The 13,322-nt window shown below is 42.6% G+C and overlaps 1 protein-coding gene across 4 annotated transcripts in view; it reads left to right on the top strand.

Moving 5' to 3' along the window:
• Positions 1-13,322, top strand: part of SETBP1 (SET binding protein 1) — a 377,483-nt gene that overhangs the window by 78,496 nt on the left and 285,665 nt on the right. The window lies entirely within an intron of this gene.

Raw genomic sequence — 13,322 nt, 5'->3', positions numbered from 1 at the left:
GTACTACTGGGGATATTTGTCAGTTCTTTTCTGTGTGCCAAGTATAGTGCAGGAGGTGGGGGTGGGAGTGATTAGTGTGGCTCCGAGGATATAGTTGGCCCTACCAGGTATGCACAGGCCATTTGCTTTTCTCTGGTTTACTACATAGTATTATCTCAGTGGTTACCAGGGTATGCTGTGAAAGAGAAAGGAAAGAAGTCATCATTTTAAAACCAGGGATGGGTCAAGAGTTTCCCGTTGAGGCTGGACTGTGGGAGTGGAGCCCAGAGAAGTAAAGACTATGCAAGCCTGTTCTTGGTGCAGCCAAGCCAAGGACTTCAGAGTGTGTTTAACGGTTCTGTCACCATCAACAATTGGCTTTGGCAGAATAAGGGTAGGCATTTCTGAAGAGTGGATCTGGGTATGTCAGAACTTAAACGTCCTGAACTGAACTCAGCTACTGACTTGCTTTTAGCTCTGAAGTCCATCATTCTTTGTTAAGAGCCATTCATTCATCCTCTAAGTAATCATTAACTATCAATACTTATTTGGGGTGAGGCACAGTGTTGTGATACACAGAATAGGGATGATGACGATATGGTGTCTATCAAAAAGATAACAAGTTAACAAGATGCAAACAAAATGTATATAGTAAGTGCTATATGGACAGGATAAAGAGAAGGGAGAAATTATTCTACACTTGGGAGGCGCCTCATTTACAGAAATCTTCATTGATGAATTTAACTGGGCCTAAAAACTGTATTAAATAGGCAGAGGTAGGGAGGGAAGCATCCCAGTCCAAAAGTAAGGAAGTGTTCCAGGCACTGGGGGAACAGTGAGTAATCGCATGGGTTGACATAAATAGTTGGGATTCTGAGATAGTAGATTATAGTGGACACTGAATGCCAGGTCATGGAAGTCAGACTTTGATGGGCAGAGGGGATATATGATATTAATGAGATGGACCAATGTGGCATAGCATCCAAATTAGTGTTTCAGTGTCTCCACATCTAAAATGAAAAGAGTTAAGTGATTGCTCCGTCTTAGCCCCCTGGTGTGTGGTAAAGAACAGGGGTGTGATTGACATTGAGATATCTGTATCCCTGAGGTGGAAGCAAGCACTACCAGCTACATACGGCATGTCTGGCTTATTCATTGTTGATTTACTATGTGAACAGTTTGGAAACTCAAGAGGGATGATAAATGACAATGATCATTAAAGCTGTGAAGCCCTTTCTCCAGTACTCTTCTGATGTATGCTGAAAGCCAGAATTTAAATAATCTTAGGAGAAATATTCTTAAGTTTCTGATGACATTAGTTACTATCTGACCTCTTGACCACATTTGACACATGTGGTTTTTCCCTCCTTGAAACATTCTTCCCTTGGCTTCTGGGACGGTGCTGTCTTTGTTCTCCTCCTAGCTCACTGCCTGCTCTTTTTCTGACTCTTTTTCTGGTCTCTCTTCAACTCCCTGACCTCTAAACATTGGAGTGCCCTAGAGCTCAGTTCTCCAAACTCTCTTCCCTCTGTTATCCTCTCTCATGGCATTGAATATTATCTACACACAAAAACACTCAAATGTTTGCTCCACTCTAGACCTACACGCTGAACTCTAAATTCATATGTCCTTTCTATTTTTCACAGTAGCTAGAGTGATCCTTTAAAACATCAGTCAAATTAGGATACTTCTCTGCTCCAAACCCACCAAGGGCTCCCCATTTCACTCATGCAAAAATCAGCTCTTGGCAATGGCCTACAGAGTCCTAAGAGAGCTGGCCCTATTACCTGTCTGGCCTCACCTCACTCTGCTCCACCTTACAGAATACTCTGAGCACCAGCCTACCTCAGGCACTTGGCTTTTGCTGTTTCTTCTGACATGAAGTCTCTCACCCAAATATCTGCAATGCTTGTTTTTGACCTCCTTTCCTGACTATTCTATATAAAGTAACAGACTCCATCCCTTCTGACTTTCTCTGTTCCTCTTAACCTGCCTTATTTTTATACCTAGCACTTATCTCTGTCTGATGTATTATACATTTTACTTGCTTATTTGCTATTACCTGCCTTTCTCTGTTAGAATGAAAGCTCTTTGAGAACAGGGACTTGGCTCTGCACGCTGATGTGTCTTTGTGTGTAGAACAGTGCCTGCCACATAGTGGTTGTTGCTCAATAAATATTTGTAAAATGATTCATGAAATGAGCTCCTCTGAAAACAGAACTCAGAAGAGACAGTCTGGGTTAGGATCTAGCCCAGGATGAACTTTGTCAAAGGTTGCAGCAAAAGATAGTCCACAGGGTAGAAGCCTTGGGTTGAGACCAGGTTTTACTGCAAACATGCTCTGTGGTTTGGGGAAATTTGGGAGTAAATATCCCAAATCACAGTTTCTGTTTGTGTTGAATGGATGTTGATATCTTACCTACAAGACAGAAGTAAAGATCAGTTGAGGAGATAGATGTACTTCTGCCAATTAGATGGCTGGTCCTTTTCCCTCTCTGGAAAAGGAACTAGACTTGGCTTCTTTTCTCTGCTGGGAGAAGGATATGTGTCCAGTAAATTTTGTTTGTCTTTCTTTGGCACAGGATGGTAACATAGGGTTTTTGTTGTTGTTGTTTCTAGCTTTAAGCAGGTATTTTGTGGGTGGATGTGAAGGCATTTGGCTTTATTTGGGGGATGCTTTCTTATTTTATCCTCTCTTGTTTATGTAGGGTTTTTTTTTTTTTTGGTTCTGTTTTAATGTGATAAATGGCCAGCAACTTCCCTGAACCCTGTGGAAATGGTATCTAGGCTACAGAATTATTTAGTGAATCGTGGATCCAGTTTATGTATGGCACAGATCAAATTAATCATTATTAGTCATGCCTTCACTGACAGTAACCTCATGCCTTGCAGAAATGCTCCTCTTTTATTAAGAGGTTATAGCTGTGAGGAATGGCTAAGCCTGCACTCTGGTTACAATGTACTGTGGCTTTCCCCATATCTTGCCAAGAGAGATAAAAGCACATATCCAGATTAAAATCCAAAACAAACAAACAAAGCCACCCACGAGGCACTCTCTCTCCCTGCTACTGCTGCCCAGCACAGGAATTCAACTTCCAGTATCGAAAAGAAAAGAAAAGAAAGGAAAAGAGGAAAAGAGGTATGCTTCCTTCTCAAAGGGAACAACATAAATAATTGTAATAGTAATTAGAACAATCCTTAAGGAAGTGGTGTTTATTATAGTAGGACCAAATCCACATGCTTCCTACCCTGGTTCCCCTGTTTGCTTAGATCTTGGGGACAGCAGTCTCCAAACCTCTAAATCCCTTACTATCTGAAGGTATTTCCCATTCTGGGGTGTGTGTGAAATGGCTTCCAAGAACAAGGTAAGCCTGGAAAAGGTTGATAAAGGAGTCTCCTCTTCAACTTCAGTCCAAATTGAAATGTAGAACATTTGGAAAATACAGAAGGATGAGATGGGCAGGGAGAAAACAGGGAGTCAGGGCACCTAGCTTCCGTTCTGGTTGTGAGACCCTAGGACAGCTCTTAACTTCTTGGAGCCTTGTTTTTCACATCTGTAAAGTGGAATGGTCATATGGAATATTATTTAGCCTTAAAAAGGAAGGACATTCTTATACATGCTACAATGTGGATGAACCTCACATTATGTTGAGAGAAATAAGTCAGTCAAAGGACAGAAACTATATGATTCCACTTATGAAGTCTTTACCTAGAGTAGTCAGATTCACAGAGACAGAGTAGAGTGGTGGTTGATGGGAAGTGGAGATGGGTAAGGAATGGGGAATTTGTGCCCAGTGGGTACAGTTTCAGTTTTGCAAGATGAAAAGAGGATGGATGTTGGTGATGGGAGGACATCAGTGTGGATGTACTTAATGCCACTGAACTGTACACTTAAAAATGGTAAATTTTAGGGGCTTCCCTGATGGCGCAGTGGTTGAGAATCTGCCTGCCAATGCAGGGGACACGGGTTCGAGCACTGGTCTGGGAGGATCCCACATGCCGTGGAGCAACTAGGCCTGTGAGCCACAGCTACTGAGCCTGCGTGTCTGGAGCTTGTGCTCCGCAACAAGAGAGGCCGCGATAGTGAGAGGCCCGCGCACCGCGATGAAGAGTGGCCCCCACTTGCCACAATTAGAGAAAGCCCTTGCACAGAAACGAAGACCCAACACAGCAAAAATTAATTAATTAATTAATAAAAACTCCTACCCCCAACATCTTCAAAAAAAAAAAAGGTAAATTTTATATTATGTGTATTTTACCACAATTAAAAGTTTTCAATTAAAAAAAGGAATAGTAATAAACTCTAAAAATTATATCTTAGAGTCTAAAGTCTATTGTAGTTCCTCAGGTGGTGGTGAGTCCTTAAAGTGAAGAAAGCACTGGAGGCCAATCTATAGGGTCCTGACATATTTGAAAATGAGCTTCCACTAGGATATGTCTTTGAAAGTGCCTCATGAAAGGGACTGTGCGCTTTCACAGAGCAGATTTAGAACCAATAGGTAGGAGTGACAAGGAAGCAGATCTTTGTATTAAGAAGAACATTTTTTTAAAGAAAATAAGTAAAAAGGCAGTCCAAGAGGAATGAGCTTCCCCAGGAAGATGTCAACTCCCTCTAATGGAGGTGCGGAGCACATGCAGTCATGTGCCTGGTCCCTTCTACCCCTGTGGGATGCCGGATGACATAGTTCTAAATTGTCTTCCTTTCTAAGGTTCTATAGTCCTCTTTTTCTTTTCTCTCATGGCTTGAGTGTTTTCTTTCATTCTCCCAAATAACAGCATCTGTTACTGCAAAGAAAAAAACAACTGTGGAGTTATTAAGGACTCCACAGGTTATGTGGTAGTAAATTGAATTATCTAGGGACAGATCAAATCTGCGTATAAGAAACCATGTGACTCAGACGAGTCACTGTGACTTGGACCTCAAACTTAAGGGTTTCTAGTGCAGCAAAGGGAAGGAAATCAGCAAACTCAACTCAACCAAATTGATATTAAGCTTAGGAAATCTATACCTACTTAAAATGGTTATAGTAAATGCTTGTAAGAAAAAGACTTAATGGGTAATTAAACTGAATTAAGTGTTATACATGCTTATAACTTTAATCTTCGTGACTAGTGCCAATATAGGCCACCATATCATTCACAGAATCATAATTCTGGGCTAGATGTGTACTGTTTGATACAGTGTGAAAATCCTCTTATTCCTCAAAAATTTGGCATCATCACTTATTTACAGGGTGAATAGTAAGTGCTTTTTACATAATTCTTGGGAATAAAACAAAATAACTTCATTTTATAGAGTCTGTCTCAAACAAGCCTTTAATATATATATTTTTTCTTGGGCTGGCGAGTCTTCTGCCCCAGAGTTGATGAAGTGATAAATTAAAGGCAAAGTTCACTCTGGAACAGGCTCAGTGTCTCAAAACTTTTGGTGAGATGAAAACTGGAATCACAAAGCATCTGGTGACTACCTTTATCACGTTACTCACTAATGTTTCGGAATATTCTGATGCCTTGTCTTTCCCATAACAGAATGTGAGCTCCTTGAGATCAGGATTCATGTTGCTTTGGCCTTGGTGTCTCTGTATATGAGCACAGTGGATGTTCACCAAATTAGAGAATGAAGAATGAAGGGTGAATGTCTGTCTCCATCCCCTGTGAAGAGAACCCACACCTGGCGTCAGTGTGGCTGGTGGTCTTTAAGATGTGATTTGGGAAGCACTGAATGCCTTAGAGCCCAACGTTGGGTGCCAAGAGATTGCTGAATGGGTAGGACCCCATTCTAATGCTTCTAAAAGAAGTCTGCTTTTATCTGTTTTACATATTACATGTAAAGTTTTCTATGAAAGTATTCTGAAAAACACGCACAAATACTCAAAACATCAGGAAATGTTTTCATGATGTGTTTGTGTGCATGTCTGTGTTTGGTGTGTTGGGTATTACAGAGCTTGGAGTAAGATATAATGTTTTCAAGTTTCTTTACTTGGTTTAACTCTCCATTAAATGTTTCTCTAGTTTGGAGGAACTGGGCTGGTTATAATACAAACTGCTCCATTAGAGATATTTCAAGACTAGCTAAGGATTTTGTTCATGTTTACCAAGTTTTGGGTGATTACCAGGTGTTTTGTTCTTTTCCTTCTAAGGAGATTTGAACTTCCCATTAGTGGATTTATAGACATCAGTGCTTAACCATATCAGACAATGAATTGTGCAATAAACCTACAGTATTTGAATTGTTGCAAACCCCATGCAATATATAGAGAGAAGTATTTCACCAAGGACTCTGTTGCTTTGACAGTTGCCCCTGGTGGCTGAAGAAAATCCTGTGGAAATCCTCAGGAATAAGACAAAGACTTCTGGCTCTGTAGTCATCCCCTATAGCCACAGAGAGGTGATGGAGTGATAGGTTTATGGATTCTTTTATTTCTGCAAAGGGCTGTATGAAGAGAGATGGGCAGTGTGGCCTGTGGGCTATAATACGCCAGCTTGTGACTTTCTTCAAGTGACAGAGGAAAAAGGTTCACTAGGAGGGGGGGAAAAGGAGAAGAACAAGCTGGAGGATTAGCTCAACGGTCAGAGCTGAACCTGCGATCCCAAGAGTGCTGGGGCTGGGATTCAGTGAGGAAGCTGGTCCAAAAAAGGAATTCTCACCTATGAAGAGTTCAAAGGGCCCCACAGTTGGACCCTTCCCATGGGAACCTGGATAGGTTCCTTCTACTTAACACACCTCCCCCTTTTTTTTGTCTTTACCATTTTTTGTTTTTCTTTCCATGGTAGCTCAACATCTAGAAACTTTTCACTTAGCCTGAAACTGATCTTTACTATTTAGTACTGGTTCTGAAAACCTCAAGTCCCTTGGGAGCAAAAAAAAGGGAAGATATTTTCTTCAAACTACAAGAAAGTCTTTTAAAAGTATGCTCTTTATCGCTACTTTTATTGGGTGGTGATTTTTTAGAGATGTGTCAGTTAGAAGAGACCCACCTAGATGACCTTGACTCAGATCAAGTTTTCCTGGAGATTCTAATCTTCTAAATGTTTCCTCCTTTTCTTCCACCTTACGTGGAATTCAGTGTCTGGAAGTAAGTATTGGGATAAAAGTGAGAATGGGGAGTAAAAACTTAAAAATTTTATTCTTTTCTATGACCATTCTTACAAAGAAATCTAGTAAAAACAAACAGAAAAAGAAACCACATACACAACTCCCTTTCCTTCCCACTATATGTCATACAGTAGTTCACTTAGGGCCACCTTTCTGCTGTCATGGAATGGAAAAGGCCGAGGGCTGACTGGCAGCCTTTCTGGCACTCACATATATGCAATTGCCATGGGGATCCTCTTTCAACATCGGCACCTGACACCACCTAGGTGCCCGTATGCCACATAGACCATGTAAACAAAGGCACACCAGCTTCTTTGTGGCCTCACTACTGACATTTAATCACAGAAATTCCAGAATTTTTGTTCTCAGCCCCACCATCCAGAGAAAGCCTCAGACTGTTCCTCACTGCTAGTGGATCCTGAAAGTTTTTCAAAAGTAAAAGGAAAATATTCTCTCTACCTCCTCCTTCTCCTCCCCTCAGCCCAGTTGAGAAATAAAACAAAAGATGCTGAGTGAAGGTTGGGAGCCTGGAAAACACAGCATCTCCTTGTATTGCCCAAGCCTGGCCCTGAGATGGTAGAGTAACAGCCTTACCACACTTGACTGTAGATTAGTTTGCCATCAGGCATGTTCTGAGTTTACCTACTTTGTTTAATTGGTTTTTATTTACCTATTTTTCTTCTGTTGCTTGCCTTTGGGTTGTCCTTCCATTCTAGAATTTTGGTATTTTTTTGTAGTGTCTTTGGGATTGCCAGCGGAATAATCTTTTTTTTTTTTTTGGCTGGGTTGGGTCTTTGTTGCTACTCACGGGCTTTCTCTAGTTGTGGTGAGTGGGGGCTACTTTTCGTTGTGGTGCGCAGGCTTCTCACTGTGGTGTCTTCTCTTGTTGCAGAGCATGGGCTCTAGGCGCGTGGGCTTCAGTAGTTGTGGTATGTGAGCTCAGTAGCTGTGGCTCGCGGGCTCTAGAGCACAGGATCAATAGTTGTGGCGCACGGGCTTAGTTGCTTCGCGGCATGTGGGATCGTCCATGACTGGGGCTCGAACCCGTGTCCCCTGCATTGGCAGGCGGATTCTTAACCACTGCGCCACCAGGGAAGCCCCAAATTAATCTTTTTATCTTTTACATCTGGATGGTACAAATGAAGTGCCTCACTATTTTTGGTTTTGTTTTTAGCACTTACCAGAACAAAATATTCCCCAGCCTCAGTGGTTCAGAAACAGTTTACAAAATTTTTTGAGTCATTTCTTCAAAAGTTTTCAATAACTGAATACAGATGTCAGGGAGCTTAGTGAACCAAATTCTGTCAGAAAGTAGGGGAGACATTATAGAACAGAAAATAGCAGCCATATATTTTATGACAGTCAGATGGTAATAGGGAAAGATGGTCTGGAGAAGGCACGAGTATGGAGCCATGCCTATAAGACCCAAGACTGTCACTTGAACACAGTGCAGAGGTCTGCATGGCACTCGAAATGGGGGTTCTGAGTCAGTTGTGGCTCATGGTTGGTAACTATCCCAGTGACCTGCTACAAACTGGGCTACCTGTCCTGTACTACTTGCAAGGAGGCCAATACCGTGATCTCTAATTTCCTGTAACACCCACTTGCAGACTGCTTTTGGGATCGCAGACTGCATCAGAATTAGCTGGGAGCTTTTTTAAAAAATACAGATTCTTAGGATACACTCTAGACCAACTGAATCAGAATTTCTGAGGGTGGGGCTGGGGAAAACACACACACATACACACACACATACACACACACACAAACACACATGCTCACAAACATGCACACGTGCACACATTTTTACGTTCCCCAGGTAAGCCAGGTGAGCGGCCAGCGTGGGAAGCAAAGGGAGTGGACAGAGAGCTTACCCTTGCAAGGGAACCAAGAGCAGCTGTCCAGTCCAGTGGGTTCCCCTTAATTGTCTTGGGCTCTGCAAATGGGCATTTTTCATGTGGGGCCCAGACAGAGGTGGGATCTCCACAGATCTGGGCACTGGGGATGAAGCCCCCCGGTGAGGAGGACACAGACAAAGAGGAGCCCATTCATCTCAGGCCACACTTGGGCTCAGTGGGACCAAGCCTCGCCTGGGAAAGTCAGCAGAGGGTGGAGGCAGGGTTGTGCCCTGCATTCTCATCAGCCTGTGACCCTTCCCACTCTTCGCAGAATATGCGTGGGCACTTCCTGCTGACAGGCCCCCTGAGGTGCGGCAAGAATGGAGACCGGCTGGGAAGGGAATGGAGGAGAAGCTGTGTATTATGGATTCAATATCAGTTCTGTGGTTTCCCCCCATGGGATAAATATTGTGCTTTTCAGCTTACATGATGGAACAGACTTCCTATGTGTACGATTCCAGGAAGAGAGTTAATAAAACCTTGATACCTTGCCTCCCCGGCAGCATTTATTTGTCTAGCAGTGAGGCTGTGTGCTATTCATACAATACTGGTGTTAGGTTGACATTTGCTTTGACCTTTAAACTTTCTGCTTCCTTCTTCCCCGTCCTCTCCCCGACCCACCTCCCAACCTCCTGCTGTTCCTCAGCGAGTGAGTTTGATCTTCTGTGACCTGGGCTTTTCCACAGGTTGACTCTTCCAAGCTTGGACTGGGTGGGGTACAGGCTTTTCCTCTTTTCTCTGCACAAGGGTCATTGTGTGACTAAAATTATTGTCTGGTGGCAGCAAGAGCGGCATTTCACATGTGGGGAGTGTGGAGAGTTTTGTTTATTCTTTAAATAAGAAAAGGAAAAGAAAACACCTCCAGGATCCACATCTGCCGTGGGGAGTGCAGGGCTGGGCCTCCCGCCTTGGCTGGAGAAGGCCCGCTCCTCCTTGGACCCCTGCCCCGGCCCAGCAGGGATGGAGAGCTGCATCCCTGGGAAGGCTGGTGCTTGTCAGGAAAGGAACATTCTTGGCTCCGATGCTTCTTCAGGACCTGGGGGTATTTTCATAAGGGTGTAACCCCCGGGCTGAAGGAAAATTCCACTCTTGAGCAGTCTGATACTTCTGTTCTTTGTCATCTTCCCAAGTTGCTATGTGCTGTGCTTTAAGCTTTCAGGCTTTGCACTGGGACTGACTGGGTTTGAATCCAGCTCCACTGAATACCACTGACCAACCTCAGATAGGCTATATGTTTCTCCACCTTGGTTTTCTCATCTGTTCAGTGGGATTCATGGGGGCATCTTGAGAATTAAATATGCTGATGCATATAAAAATGCATGGAATTATACCCAGCATAGAATAGACACTGAAAGCATGTTAGACCTTAATATTATGATTCCTCCTTAAGTATCTCTTACTTAAAAGAATCTTTGATTCTATTGGTACTTTTAGAATGCTGTTGGACTTTTGAAGGTATGGACTTTTGTGTAGAAATATCTAGGAGAGGTTCACGTCTACTTTAAATTCCTTTTACTTTCTTGATATCTGTTGAAGAGCAGAGATACTTTCTTCCTGCAGATCCACAAATCAGACTGCTACTCTCTCTCATCTTTCTCCCCCATCTACTCCTATTGAATAAGGGTTCATTGTTATCCATCTGTGACCTGCAACGATTTTTTAATAAAGTTTTAGAGACTGTAGAGAAAGCCTGCTCACCAAAGTGCCCCTCGGTCTCCTGCCTGCAGAAGAGACTTGCCAGCTCTTCCTGCTGGCGTTCCTTGTGCTGTGAGCAGTCTCCCTTAGAGAGAGCACATCCATGGAGGGGACCTCGATGGCTTCACCCCTAACCTGTGGGTCTTAGTTGCAGATATGCCCCCAAAGGCCTCATGGGAATGTCGGCTCAGGCCAGGCACAAAATAAAGGGTGAGGAGGAGACCCCAGAGGACCTGCCAGCTCGGGAGGACTGTGGAGGCTGCTGTGGGTAGCATGCTGAGGTTTTGTTTTAATACATCTGTGTTACATCAACAGCAAGTTGCTTTCTTCTGGCTCTCAGAATGCAGAGTAGAGAGTGGGGATATTTTGGAACCTCACTCTTCAAGTGCTTATTCCTGACTGATGCAAACCAAAACCAAAACCAAAAAGACAAACAAATAAGTAAACAAATAGCCAATCCAGCTGCTAGGGTCCTGCAGAATATCTCAGGCTAGCTGAAGAGAAAGTGGTCTTAAGCTAGGTTCATACTTCAGATTCTAAGTAAATATTAATATTTCTGTCTCTCCATTTTCCCCTTACCCTCTCTGAGTGTGTATGTATTCATTTCTTTCTTGGCATGGCCTGATGAGGAAAAAGGCAGAGATCCTGGGTGACATGTTAATATACTCTCTTCTCCCGTCACGACCACTTCTCCCGGGGGGGACAACATGGTCATTGAATCAGATTGAAAACAAAAGTTTGAGCCAGCGGTAGATCATAGTTATTGAGGGGTAATGTGAGAAGAAGGAGTGGAGGCCCAAGATTTATGTACTAATTGGGGCTAGAAATGTGCTTGGTTTTCTATGGGCTGTGGCTATGACTTTGAAGGTGTTCTTCTTAAAAGGATGACAGTCTTTACTGCCTCCTTAGATGTAGGCATCAGGGGAGTTTCAGTCAGAATGAGGGATGAGCGTATGGAAACTCGTTGTGTCCAGGGAACTTCACTAAAACATACATTACTGACTTCTATCATTGGAAGTACCCTCCAGGTGTGTGTGTGTTGTGTGTGTGTGTGTGTGTGTGTGTGTGTGTGTGTGTGTGAATACTTGCATCATTTAAAAGATCTACAAAGAAATTCTGATGACCCGTCTTTGACCTTTACCCCTTGCCAACCTGAGCATTAGGGAACCGCTGATATAAATGATGGTCACTGGCTATGACATATGCAGGTGATTAGCATGAGTTGTCATGCAGAATGTGACTTGGCAGTAGATGATCTGTGGATAGGGGAGGGACTGCCTGGGACTGTGGGAACTTGGAGTTGGAGGTAACTTGGGGGTCATCTAATCTAATTCCTCTACAGGCATTCTGGAAGATACTCTTCAACCTCAGCTTGAAAAACATTATACAATCCAGAAGGGTCCAAGCCAGGAATTGAACCTGGATCATCTGATCCCAGAGTTCACACTCCTGACACTTAGGCATCCAGACAAATGACAGTAACCTCTCAATATGGGTGAGTCACATATCTCTAGGTACTTAACAATAGATTCATGGGATTCTATATTTTTACTCAGGTTTTATTTTAAGTCAAATCACTTCAAAGTTGGCATAATGCTTTGCAGAGAGGATAATGACAAGGTCTCTGGAGGTAAATTTAGAAAAAATTTTTTTTAACTTTCCTGAAAATACTAATGAGAAACTCTGAGAACGCCAATACTTGCAATCAGTGCACCTTGCCTTGCTACTGAAAGTCTCACCAGAAATTAAAACTCTTGGCCTGTGACCTGGATCATTTTTTCTCTTAATTACTATTGGAAAGTAATTTCAATACTTATTCATTCAAAATATTTTTGACCAATTACTTTATACAGGCTCTGTACAAGGTCCTCCACATACGAATTTCAAAAAAAGGCTCTTCCTGTCCTCAGAGAACTCACCATCTTCTGGGAGAGACAGAAACTAAATCAACATGGATATTTCTGTATGACAAATGCAGTTAGCAGGATACAGAAGGTGCTATGGTAACAGAGCCTGGGAAGCCAGGAAGGTTTCCAGAAGAGGTAATATAAGGTTAGGATGTCTAGAGTCCTCTCTCTTTCTTACTGTGTGCCTGCAAGAATTCAGTACTCAAGCTTTGGTTACTTTTTTTCTGACATCACTTCCTCTACAGCCTTGTTTCCAACCAATGAATTAAATACAACTTTTGTCTACCTTAGTTTTTCTGACCTTTTTTCTGTAGTAGTTTTATTTTAACTCTTAATGCCCTTACTCAATTCAAGTAATTACGATGGAGGATAATTTTCAAATTTAGATCAGTTGAGGAATTCCCAAGCTTGGAAAGCATTACTTTTGATCATTCCTTCATTATCTTACACTGAAAAATAGTGAGTTGTAGAGATTGGACTTAAAATGATGGAATTCAAGAGTATGAGATTTGGACGGCCATTTAAGGCTGTCTTACCGATTGCCGGTGTGTTATACATGATGAATCTGTCACCCAGGTGAGCCTGCCTCAGTCACCCAGGCAGTTAGGCTTGGGTAGATCTCTGCTCAGACCACTTTCTTTGCAGTTGGATCTCTACCTAAACTGTTCAAATTATGATCACCTCTAGAATGATCTTGCTTCTATGTCTTAATTGCCCTCCAACATTCAATGACCAAGTCCATTTTAA

This window comes from Stenella coeruleoalba, assembly GCF_951394435.1.
Source record: "Stenella coeruleoalba genome assembly, chromosome: 14".
NCBI classification, from domain to species: Eukaryota; Metazoa; Chordata; class Mammalia; order Artiodactyla; family Delphinidae; genus Stenella; species Stenella coeruleoalba.
Note: the sequence above shows the minus strand (reverse complement) of the source record. Positions and strands in the feature narration are given on the sequence as shown.